The following is a 13993-nucleotide window of genomic DNA, read 5'->3' on the forward strand; positions in this document are numbered from 1 at the left end:
TACAAGATCAAATCTTTAAGAACCTATAGAGGTGGAGAGTTCACTTCCAACGAATTCAAGGCCTTTTGTGAGACATGGAATTCATTGTCCCTTGACCGTTCCTAGATCGTCACAACAAAATAGAGTTGTTAAAAGGAAGAACCGAACAATCCTCAATATAGCAAGAACCATGTTGAAAAGCAAGTCGATGCCAAAAGAGTTTTGGGTTGAAGCAATTGCATGTGCAGTTTATCTCTCTAACTATTCACCTACCAAAAATTTAAAAGATGTGACACCCAAAAAGCATGAAGTGGAGGGAAGCCAAATGTGGCATGCTTGCAAGTCTTTGGGTCTATTGCCTATGTTCAAGTTCCGGAGCAAGAGAGGTCAAAGCTTGATGATAGGAGTAAGAAGTTTGTGTTTCTCAACTATGATGAGAACTCTAAAGGCTATAAGTTCTTCAATCCAAGCAACAACAAATTAGTCATAATTAGTAGAGATGTTGAATTTAAAAAAGATGTAACATGGGATTGGAGTTCATAGAATGAAATTGCTTATGATTTTCTCCCCTATTTTAATGAAGAAGAAACTCCAATACAAGGAGCCCAAGGCGAAATTGTATCTCCAACAACGCCAACATTGTCCTTCGTCCTCTATAGCATCATCATCATCATCTTCTCCTTCATTTACCTCAAGTGAAGGTCCTCATAGATATCAAAGCCTCATGGATCTCTATGAAGACACTGAAAGTCTAGAAGATGAGAATATATCATACTTATACTCTAGTGACGAGCCTTTGAGTTTTGAAGAAGCTATGAAAGATAAGAAATGTCATGTAGGAGGAAATCCGACTATGCAGAGTTCTTTTTTTTTTTTTTTTTTTGCCCCTTTGGAGAGAATCCGATTACTACTATCACTTGCAACACAAAATCAATGGAAGATTCATCATATGGATGTTAAGTCCGCTTTCTTGAACAGTCATCTTGAGGAAGAGGTTTATATTGATCAAAGGTTATGAAGACAAGGTGCTTAGGTTAAAGAAGGCCTTATATGGATTAAAGCAAACTCTAAAAGCTTGGAACAGTCGTCTTGATTATAAGTATTTTAAAGAGAATGGCTTCACTAGATGCATTCACGAATATTCACTCTATGTGAAAAAGGAACATGAAGATCTATTATTTGTTTGTGTCTATGTGGATGATCTTATATTCACAGGAAACAATCAAATGATGTTTGAAGGTTTTAAGAAGGCTATGGCTCAAGAGTTTCATGAGATGAGTGATATGGGACTCATGTCCTATTATTTGAGAATTGAAATCAAGCAAAGCATGACCGAATATATTATATATTATATATATATATATATACACACACACGCACGCTTTTGTATTTTTCATTGTACGTGTTAATTTGCTGTTTAAGTTACCTACCTAGCTTTGATATCAAAGCAACCTTTATGCAGCTTCTCTTTTAATTCAGTGTCATTTTTAGTTCTGATAACATTATTGTCGGCATATATACGAAGGGTAAGAAATTTAAATGAAAAATACGATGACTCTAAATTTAAATTAGCTCCTGGCCGGGGATCCAGTGCGGACTGTTTGCACAGGACGACATGCATGCATAGACGCAAGCTAGATAGCTAGCTAGAAGCATCATGAGTTGGGTCTCATATTGAGTGACCATGTGACAGTACCACTTGAAACACTGAAATTGGGTTATCTAAAATGATAATAAGACACTAGCTTTAACAATGATTCCCTTTTGGGTACTGTAGCAAAATAGTTCTATCTAGCTAGCTAGGGTTACAATTAAGTTTGAACCCTTGTTCCGTACGGTTCCTTTTTGGTGTTTCGAGCTAGATCTAGGTTAGCAAAATGTACTAAGCTCTCACATGAGTAAAATGTGATGAAGCTTAATTCCACAAATATGCAATATATAATTAAATGTGATCAGATATAGAAAATAAAGCAAGTTCATGATGATCATACGTGTATATAGCTATATATATATATAATATACTTAACGATGATATTCATGATATATACTTGTAAAATGAAAGCCCTAAGCAAACCTGAATATGTATATATAGCTGAGTTAATGCTCCAAGCCTCCAACTGCGTACCGAATTGAATATTGGCGTTTGGAGATCAAGATCGAACTAGCTCTAAACAAAGGAGTAGTGTAATTAATTACTAGTACTCCTTTGTTTAGGGTTTCGGATATATATATATATATATATATATATGGATGTTGCAGATCAAAGACTCATCAGTATTGCAGTGCTTGGCCAAGAGTCCAGGACCGTGATATAAAAATGATCATCAAAGTGAGCTCAAAACCCAATAAATAAAACAAAGTAAGAATAAAATATTAAATTTTTGACCCCATAAAGTCTTCATAGTAATTCTTCGGAAAAGAAATCATCATGATCTGGCAAGCACTATGTTGGCCTTTGTATTAAAAAATGGATACGGTCAGTCCTCGGATCTGAGTTTGCTAAAAAGACAATCTTGATGAGACCTTTTTCCTAATTTATAATTAAGTGCATGCATTAATGTACTGTTCTACAGCTAGTTATTATAAGCTAATTAAATTAGAGTCTTTTTGGATAGTGAGATAAGATAAGATGGTTTTAGATTATAAAAGTTGAATAAAATATTATTAAAATATTATTTTTTAATATTATTATTGTTTTAAAATTTAAAAAAGTTAAATTATTTATTATATGTTATGTGAGAATTTAAAAAAATTATAATAATAAGATGAGATGAGATGATTTCTGAATCCAAATAACCTGGCCTCTTAGTGTTCCTCAACAGCTAGCTTAATTAATATTAACTTTTTAGGTAGGAATTAATGAATCAAATGTAATTTCTTTAGATGACGAGGATTCAATTAATAATAATAATTAACATATATATTTGTAATTTATTTAATTAGATTATAATTAACAAATTAGAGAACCTTGATTAGCTAGGCTTGGGCCAGTACTACATGCGCATGCAAGTACTTCCTCATAGTATCTGCATGGTCTATCCATTTGTTGTCTTGTTTCTTTGTTTGTTTTTTTATTTATTTATTTTTTCTTTTTGAGTTTGCATTCTAAATTACCTAGCTATTTGGAGGAGGAAAATTTTGATATCCTTGTAATGCCTAGGGAAAAACTAGGTATCAAAAGAGTGATCAGAGGGAAATATTCTCGCATCAAAAGAGTACGTCATCATGATAATATAAATATATATATATATATATATATATTTATATCATGTATAAGATCTCCTATATGTAAGGGTTGACTGATCATCACTTTCTAGATCGACCACATGCATCAAATGCAAAGTACATGACCCAAATGCCCAAAAGCTATATGTATATATATATATATATATATATTAATTAAACAACGGTCGGTTACCCTAATTAGTACTCATGGTGCCTTAAACAAGACGGCCTGATAAAACAAATAAAGAGCTTCTTCTTTCGTAAAAAGGGAATCAGGTATACTAGAGTCATGAAGATCAACCAATTAGCTTCATGATGCATTGGCTGAAACATGACCAATATTTTCTTGTCAAAAGTTACATCCTGTAATCTCCTTTTATTTATAGTACCACTAGCTAGGTATCTATATATAAAACTTAATTATGAAGGCAGTGGGCTCGGTGTCGAACCACGTTAATATTTATCTATTATTTATTATGATGTGATATTTTTGGCTCCTCAACGATACCCAAAACCATTTAGTCATATATAGGTTTATAATTTTGTTTTAAAAGATCAGGACTATACATATCTTATGTGCTACAAAAATGCGAAGATCTAAGATTTAGGAAGCGTTTAGATGTTGGATTAAGTTGAGCTAAGACGAGTTAAGTTTTTTATGAATATTAGTGAGATGAGATGATGAAATAATTTTTGTGAGGCCTATCTAAAATGAGTTTAAATATATTTAGATGTTAAGATAAGTTTAGATTTATTTATAAGAAATTGAAAAATATTGTAGATCCTGCTTGTAAAGAGGTATTAAGTTAAAAAAAGATATGGGTACGTATCATATATAAGAAAGTTTTGAATTAAAATAAGTTTAATAATTTGAGAATTATGTATTTGGATATTAGACTCAGCTTAAAATTAGACTGAACTGACATACATGAGTTGATCTCAATGCAGTACTCCAACAACCAAATGGGGCCTGAAAAATGATATTTAATTACAAACTTCACAATATATATATGTACAAAACCAACGTATATACTCTATTACTATGAAAAAGAGTTTACACATTAATTGATCTATTGCCTTATATGCCTAAACTACTGCCTTTGACAAATCATGAGAAGACTCGTGAAAGACAGTACTAGTGGTTGAATTAGTACCCCGGGCACCAGATCGTTTAGCAAGACGATCGGCTAGCTAGCCACTGTACGCGCGTATTCCATAATTGGTCTATCATCATGTGTATATATATCTACACACATACGCGTACATATATTAATAACGTACAAATGTGTGTATGTGTGTGTTGAGTACTGATGAAAAGATAACGTACACATGTTGAAAAGTTATAAAATGTCCTAGCTAGCTACCTAGCTCCCAGATATCATATATACTAGTAATATTGCTAATTAAGATGCATGATCAGTCAGTTTCAAATTCTTCTGCCATATATATAAATATATATATATATATATATATATATATATATTTATATATATAAGCAGCCCAGCTGCTTGCTTGGTTTAAATTCGACATATATCATAATCACTGCAAATGAATTTGTCCCATGCATATGCATGCATGTCCCAATCAAGGGAAATTTTGGATTAGTTTTCTGTCATGATCATGTTAGTAAAACGTACAAATTAAATACTAAAAAAATAATTAAAAAAGCCGATGTTATTGTCAATGGGAGGCAGCGCATCATGTGTGCAGTCCCTACTAATACTCCAATAAGAAAAGAATAATTTACAGGGTGTAAAGAACAGGCAATTTTCACTGTCTTCTTATCAACTCAGAATGAATTATTAAGCGTATAAAGCAACTCGTGAAACATTAGAAAATTATAGTCTTTCCTTCTCACTCCATTAACGTCTTCATTTTCTTTAAAGCAATATTATCCTTTTGTTTTGTGATTAGTTCAAGATTCATAGTGCTGATATCTAATAATATTCAGTTGGTTCGACTTTAATTCGGCCATGATTAAAACAGTCATCCAATTCAACCTAGAAAGTAACCGTAAGCATAAAATTAATTATAGAATTCAGGTGCTAATCATCGATCAATGGCTTAAAGGCAAGGCAACTGATGCACCTCAATTGAGGCTGGCCCCGGCCACTCCCCAAGCCTCATGTTGTCTCCTCCTCTATTCTCTCTCGCCCTCCACCATTCAACTTTGACACCCCATCTCTCAATCTCTTCTCTCTTCTTTATATCCTCCTTTGTCACCTCCCCAACCGCGCAACACTAGGTAACATGTCTTGATCTCCTCCCCCTCCTCTTTTTCTTCTTTCTCTTCTCTTGTCCTCCTTCTTCTCCACTTTTTCTTCTTCAAGGTTGTGAGACACTCACAGGTTACAGCATGACCATGGGTCAGAGGCCACAAATGGCGTGGATTTGTAAAGAGACTCACGGCCACTTGTGCCCATGGTTCTCTACCTTGAGCCACAAGCCACAACGTGGCCATGGATTTGCTATGAGAACCATAGCGTGGCCATGGGTCTCTCTACAAACCCACAACCACTTGTGGCCAAGGTTAATATTTGCTTAGACCCACGACCACGTTGTGGTCTTGCATCGCAATGCTTTTTTTAATATGATATTTTTGGATCTACGTTTGTATAGTTGTGGTTTGATGATTGATTTGTGAGGGCTCAAGTTTATCTTGTGTGTGTGTGTGTGTTTTTTTTTTATCCTTTTAGTGTGTGAGGCCCAAGTTTGATTTTAAGTGGGTTCTTTTTTTAGTTGTTGTGCTGGTATATGTGAATTGTGGGCCCAGCCCGTCAGACTAGGCCCCTTGTTGCAAATAGAGCCCTTTTTGGGCTTGAGGGGTGAAAACCCTAGTTCTTTTCTTTTCTTCTTCTCCCCCCCGCACCGCCCACTCCTTCTTCCTTTTTTTTTCATTTTCCTTTTCCCCTAGCAGGCAACAGTTATGCCACCACCCATATCCACCCCCATGCCAACTCCACATATCGGCATGGTTTGTGCCTTCTATACCACAGTTAGACCACTGCCCGTCGTCCCCAATCACTATCGAGTTCGCCACACTCTGCGCATGGCTTCTTTCAACATGTGAGCACTGCTGATCACACCCATCTTTCTCTCTCTCTCTCTCTCTCTCTCTCTCTCTCTCTCACACACACACACACACACACAGAGACCCACATCTGGTCACTGCGAGCCCCTTCTCTATGGTCTGCACACTGCCTGGTGTGCCCAATGGCCGCCGAAGATGGGTTTTATTGTGGGTGGGTCTCTCAGCCTATAAATAGGCAAAACCTCTCCCTCTATGAAACCATTCCAAAAACACCATCTCCGTCTCTAAAAAATTGTCTCATCACCTTCCTCCCCCTCTGATCTTCATTTCTATTGCCTTTAAAAGATTTTTTTTTTTTTTTCTTCAAGCTCCATTGTGCGCAGCCACCACTCTCAGGCACGTTCCAGTGGTCGTTCAACCACTTCCTAATCTTCCCCTTCCCATTCCTAACCTCCTTCTTCCTTGATTTCACCCAACCTATGAGCTAAGGCTCACTTTAGACACTGCTCCACCATACTTTACCACTTTCCATCACAAAAATCCCCTCATCCACCCTATATCACAACAGATCTGCCTCCCTTTAATTTTCCTATTCGTAGATCCCCTTTAATCTATCCAGATCCACCTCTACCTCTGTTGCGCCTCCACTACTACCATAGTGCTTTGCCCCTCTAGACGCCACCACAGTAAGCCACATGCCACTCACCTAATATATTAATCTTTAGGTAGCGCTAGATTTGAATAACTATTTTTCTTCCATTTGTGTAGTGACATGCTCACATGCACGCTCACAGTATACTTAAATTCATCTCACTTAATCATCCAGAAATTGCCCTTCTGCTGTTGTAAGTAAATTTTCAGATTGACCCTTGAAATACTAATGTGGAATAAATTATTATCTGAATGTTGTTTTAATCTGGTTGTGAATGAGAAGTGGCTGAGGACCTTGTGGAGCGTTGGGTTATATTATTGTAGTTGGTGATGAGTGTCAACCTAGGGCCGGGTGGAGCGTTGAGAATCACGTGTAGTTTGAAAAATTATGAGATTGTTGGAACTGTGACAACTGTGATGTCTATATGATGAATTGTATGTTGTTTGTTTGTACTATACCATGCCATCTAATAACTTTCATGCATTTGCATTTTTATTCTTATTGATTGTCATGATTTTATTAATTGTGCACAACCCTATGGTTAGGGGTGTAAAAAAAAAACTAGTGAACGGGTAAACTAGACCAAACCGGTAGGTTAGGTCAGGTACAGATTTTATTTTTCTTAAAACTAGTTAAAATTGGTCCAGTTCTGATTTTTCTTTTCTAAAACCAGACTAGACCTATTCATAGATAAATCTTAATTTTTTATATTTTATATAATTTTATTTAAAATATATAATTATATATAAAATAGTTTTATATTATATGATAAATTATTAATTAATATAATATTAAATTTTAAAATCTTATATAAGTATATATTATAATATACTATAAAATATCACTAGATTATATATTATAATATATCACTATAGTCTATAATATACTTATAATATATATTATAACATACTACAATATATTATCACTATAGTATTATATACTATAATATATTATATTATATATTATATAGTATATAGTATATTAAAATTAGAAAAATGGACCAAATCGGAAGAATTGGTTTAGAGGTGTAACTAATGAGAAATTGATTCTTAAAAATGTAAAACCGATTCACACTGGTTCAGTCCCAAATGTTATCCAAAACCGGACCAAACTGGACAGGTTACATCCCTACCTATGGTTATGCTATAAAACTAAAAAATTGGGATTTTTAGTATTATAACCAAAATAATGATTTTGTGGGTATGTGCGTATCACGAACCTAAGCCGAGATGAGGTATTATCTTGGTGGAGTTCCTCTGGTCATTTGGGAGCGTGTAAAACTGTGTGACGACAGCAAGCTCGGCCAAGATGGTAACGCTTTTGGTACGACTCTATAGCCCATTTGCTAGTGGGGACTAGAGAATGTCTGGTTATGTATGCACCGAACGCGGAGCTGGACATTACTCGTATGAAGTGACACACACAGTCGTTATCCATGGTGTGACGAAGAGAGTCAGAGTGTGCGAATGGTCCCTAGGGGAGACTATGGTGCACATTGTAATAAATGAATGTCATCTGTGTATAAATGTGATTTTTGGCATGAGTGACTATAATTGGAACACTTTTGGTACTGGTTACAAAAAAGGGTATTTTGGATAATCTCTTATGATTGTTGTATGTGTTTTTTTGTATGCTTCCATATTTGAAATTCCTAGTTGTTGATATGTGGATGTACTTGTTGAGATTACAGGTCTCATTATGATATTCCCATCTACGGTTCACGAAACCATAGACTTTGATGCAGAGGATGGATTTGAGCATGAAGGACTGACCTTACCTGAGGAGTGATGACCTGAGGTTTATTTCTGTTGTAGTTGATGGACTTTTATTTTATTTTTTTAATCAACTGAATAACTGTAATAACCTTATGGAAACTTTTTGTTGGGTTGTATTTTAATTTTTCTGGTACTTTGTTTTGGACTGCCTTATTTTTTTTCCTCTGCGTTTATAAACTGTACACATATTGTATGTCCGCACACACTTGCACTTGGTGTTGGAGTGTATGACCCAAGTTGCTATCACTCCGATGTTGCGACTCCTACCAAATCAAACATAGGGTTAAGGGCGCCACATGATCTATAGATTTGATAGATATATCTATAGAAAATTTCAAATAGTTTGCACGATAATCCGTTTACCCAAAAGCCAAATGGGATCACCCACCCATGAGGACGTGATTAGGTGTCAAGGTCCATATGTAGCCCCCCGCCCGTGTGTGGGGGTTAGGGTGGCCGGCTACATCCTATCCACTGGGGAAGGGTAGCAAGCTTACCTACTTGAGTCTTCCAATCCCCAAGCGTCAACCAAAGAGTCCCTGTAAGTGCTTTATTCAAAAAAAAAAAAAAAATGAAATTGAAAATAGAACTTGTTTTGCTCAAAAAATTGAAGCCAACCATTTATATTCTATAAAAGAATAAAATTTGCATAGAAGAGATATTAAAAAAAAAAAAAGTTAGTATTGTAATGAACACACTTTGTATATTCTTTAATATTCTCATCAGTTCTAAATAAATTAAAGCAATATATCCATTTAGAAGTCTCTGGTAATATAGAAAGTGTGTAGTTATATAATGAGGAGATACTGCACTAAATGATGAGGAGTACAAAATCTCGGAATTTAAAAAATCAAAACTTTAGATCGATAATATGATGATTTGGAAAAGAAAGGTTTTCTGATTTGAAACTTCAATAAAACAAAATTGCATACATGCATTAATAGAATCAGGATCATGTTTGTTTTATTTTTCTTATACTTAGTTGGAAAATTTAATGAATTATTATATTATAATCTTGGGAGGCTACAACGACCGGAAAGGTTTCCTTTGTTGAGTGTTTGTGCACTCTCAAGATTAGTCGGAAATTTGGAATTACCCCGTAACAATAAAAAAAAAAAACATCAAATCAGTCGTGACACTACTTTTTTTAACATGCAGAGCTAATTATCTCCAATCAAATGGTTAGGGCTTCTGAGATACGTACACAAAAAGCAAACATAGAGAAAATAATATGGAACAAAGCTTTTCTCTAAATTAGGTTTATAAATTTGTCACGTCTTTTAAGATCTTGTACGAAGCATTTTTTTTTTTTAATGAAATTGAAAACAGTCGTTCTCGCTTGCATATTCAAGGAATATTAATACAAGAGTACGTACAATTTGATCTTAAATTAGACTTTTAAAGTAGTATGTGCTTCCCATATGTTTTAAGAGTTCTGCTATGTATTAATATACATACGTAATGTCACTTTTATGTACACTTTATGTATTCTATTAATGTGATTGATCAAAACAGTTATTTTATATTAAAAAATATGACGCAGCCAATCATATTAATCGAGTGTGTAAAAAATACATAAAAGTAATTGCACATAGAATTTTTGATGTTTTAATATGGACACATGCATGACAAATTTATTGAATAAGTACGTAGTACGTATAAAAGCATGCAGCTGGCAGGCCAGAGCTAGCAAATCTCTATGGATCCAATAGTTTACGACCTTTTTTTTTTAATTATTATTGAAAATTCTTTGGAGCAAATAGAGAAACCATTTTCCACAAGAATTTTTTGGTCATGAAGAAGAACGTCTTTTGTACTATATATGGAGATACTTCGTGAAAGAGGAGGGTAACTAATGTCATCAGGCTGAAAAATCAATACATATAATATGCATGTGAATCAATTAATGACGGTCAATATCGTCAATATCATCAATAAGAATACCCCAGCTTAGACTTGTTATCCAGAAACTTGTTCAGAAATACTGCAATGAAAAGAACATAGGAGTTTTCCGCTAGGTATTTGACCAAATAGGATTGTTCAATTCCTACAGAACCTATCACTAAAATACTCCTAGAGAGGGATAGGGCTAAGCGGATCATCAAAGCGAAAAGGGTTTTCCATGAGATGGGAAATGATCAAAACGATTAGCCCCACATGGGGCCATTTGTGAATAAGTGATTGTCTGATAATGAGTAAGGAATTGATTATAATTAATTCATATAGTGTTTTTCTACTCAAGGCTGATGATGAGAAAAAAAAAAACCATGCAAAAGCTTCATTATTCTTGGAATTAACAATATCTACGTACAAGGAACGAACCCAATAATAAAGTTAGCGGCCTACTTCTGGAAAATTACCCCATTTAGTATTAGCCATCAACATCTGAAATTCATAATTAACCAGAAAAATTCAAAATAATATATATCGCATGCATGCAAGAATTAATTAGTTGCTCCTTCGATCGCTAGCTAGCTGATCCCTGGCCAGCCAGCTTCATTAATGTGATCTCTTCCAGCTCTAAGCGTCAAGATCATATATAGTTAAATATGGAAGGCACCATTGAGTTTAGCTCATCGAAGATAGTATCGTCTCCTTCAGCATAAACAGTACTAGAATCCTGCAGACAATCGAAATATGTTTGGATGTCATCGATCAGGAAAGGCCATGCACTGTGGCAGGTCAAACTCCGATGGCATTGAAGGAGTGTACTCATCAGCCGTTGATGTCATCTCCATCATTTCTCTAAACTTTGATGATTGAAGAAGAAGCCCTAGGGCTGATGTGGCATTAGTACTAGTACTACTGGATGGCTGTGGCTGATGAGTCAGCTGCAAATTATTTTCTTCTGGTGTACTGATATTATATGTTGGGTTGTTCAACAAACTTATGAATCCAAGACGTTCTTCATTAGGGTTTGGGGATAAATTAATATCGGCATTAGGTCGATTATCCACACATGGAATATAGTTGTCATTGTTATTACTATTTTGAATGTTGGGTTTGAGCCATCTGATATAACGACTGAGATCAAAGTTGGTGACTGCATTGAGTCCACGGTATTGATATATGGCTGCCATATCATATGCAGTGGCAGCTTCTTCTTGGGTGGCCGCAAAAATTCAAGATGATATTAATTATGAGATTAATATTTCATGAAATATCACATATATAACAAATTAAACGTACATGAAATAAAAGGATATAGTTATTTTTGCACATTCTTTGCGTACTCTACTAATGTGATTGGTCAAAATAATTATTTTATATTAAAAAAATATGAGGCAGCCAATCAAATCAATAGATCAATATATAAAAAATACGCAAAAATAACTATATATTTATAATTTTTATATTCTTGTTCAGGATGATTTCGACATGCCCAAACTGAAAAAGAGTGGTTCCAGCTCAAGAAGCAAATATTATTAACATAACATAATGGGAATCTGAAAGTTGTCTTTTTCTCTCGTAATTAGTAGTAGCTTGCTTGTCCATTATTGCAGGAACTTCGGATCAAAGTAAATAATTTAAATAATTTTCAAGGGGATGTCTTTTTCTAGCTATAGGTAAATGACAATACTGCATTATGTCATTATAATTTGCAAATTAAGGCCTAGAAATTATACAATTACTGAACAAATTTATTATTATTTTCTTACATTTATTTTTTTAAAATTAGTTGATTAATTAATAAAATTAGGGGGGATATTGAGGAGGAATATGTATACCATATGTCCCTAGATAGAGATATTTGTTTCCAAAGACTCTGCCAATCCGAGCTTCCCATCTTCCATTGTGATGATGTCTGCGATCATCATCATTGACAAAGAAGAAAAATGACATTTCAGATTAAATATTAGGTAAAAATAAAATAAAATTGCGGTATATAATATTAATATTGTGCGTGCTTATGCATGCATTTTTGATCGATCAATCTTATGACATCTGTTAAATTCTGTAAAAAAAGGTTTAAATAGATATATATTATAAAGAGATATCATTAATGGTTTATCTTGTTGATCTTCATGAAGTAAACTTCAAGAAAGAAATGGAAACTACATGAATAATCAGCTTGAATAGAGCAAGCAGTATATAATTTTCAATAGCAATTCATCATGAGATTTGAATAATTACCTTGCAACACCTCTATATTTCGAGACTCCTCGAGAAAAACCACTGCTTTTCCTGCAAATTCGACATATATTATATATTATACAATATTGAACGTGTATATATATATATATATATTATACGTACGTAGATGTTGAATGATACTGATCGAATTACCTTCTCAATGATCCAATATATTCTTCTCTTGACAGGCCATCCATTTCTTTCAGTTCTTTCTCGTACGTGGATAACTGTAATATTAATTACTGTGGATTAGTATATGTACATCTTCCTAGATAAAATGATCTTCCAGTGATTTATTATTGATCAAAGAAAATGAAGCATGATTAATTACAGGAAAGTTGAGAATGGTTTCTTGACCCCAATACTTCAGAGCAGCTAGGTCATGATATGCATGTGCTGCTGCGTCTTCATCGACATAGGCACCTGAAAATTAATCCAACATGATCGGAAAAGAATCAGAAACATTTATATATATATATATATATATATATATATACACATATGTTTATATAGTTCTTGTTTTTATTTTCGATGATAATATTGCATGCATGTAGCAGAAGAAGTCATAAATTCATACATACCAAGGTAAACTGCATTCAAGCAAGTTTTCCCCCCGATCGCAAGACGTTAACAGGCCACAACCGAGAACGGAAAGACAAACCCCATCAGTAATAGCACCATGTAAATATATATAAATATATATGATTATTAACGAGGAAAGAAGAGATCATTTCTATATATATATATATATATATATATGGATCCGACTATGAATTAAGTACCTTGCCATCCTTTCTTACTTTGTGATTCATTCCAACAATTCTTATCCCATAAATGAGCTTCATATCGGCCTGTCCATCGATGTCTGAAATGATCACGAGGCACCCAGTACACTTCAGAAAAGAAAAAAATAAAGCAAATCCAGAAAATAAAAACTATCTAATATTTCGATGAATGAAACAAAAAGTTTGAGTGGTTGTTGACCTAGTAACCCCTCGATATATTGAGCTACGTTGAGGAGGAGAGTCTCTTGGAACACTTCTCCTAGTCCGTTTCACCTTTTTCACAGTAGAACTGTTATTGACATTAGTATTAATAGTACTGCTGCTGTTTCCTGCATTGTTTTTCTGGTTTTGTGCTGACAATTTAGCCATGAAAATACAGCACGTACAGAACAAGCTAGCTAGAAGGGGAATG

At 34.3% G+C, this 13993-nt stretch overlaps 1 pseudogene; it reads right to left on the reverse strand.

Moving 5' to 3' along the window:
- Positions 1-11195: 11195 nt before the first annotated feature.
- LOC122298999 lies at positions 11196-13950 on the reverse strand (annotated as a pseudogene).
- Positions 13951-13993: the final 43 nt, after the last annotated feature.

Source organism: Carya illinoinensis, chromosome 16 (genome assembly GCF_018687715.1).
Source record: "Carya illinoinensis cultivar Pawnee chromosome 16, C.illinoinensisPawnee_v1, whole genome shotgun sequence".
In the NCBI taxonomy this organism is placed as follows: domain Eukaryota; kingdom Viridiplantae; phylum Streptophyta; class Magnoliopsida; order Fagales; family Juglandaceae; genus Carya; species Carya illinoinensis.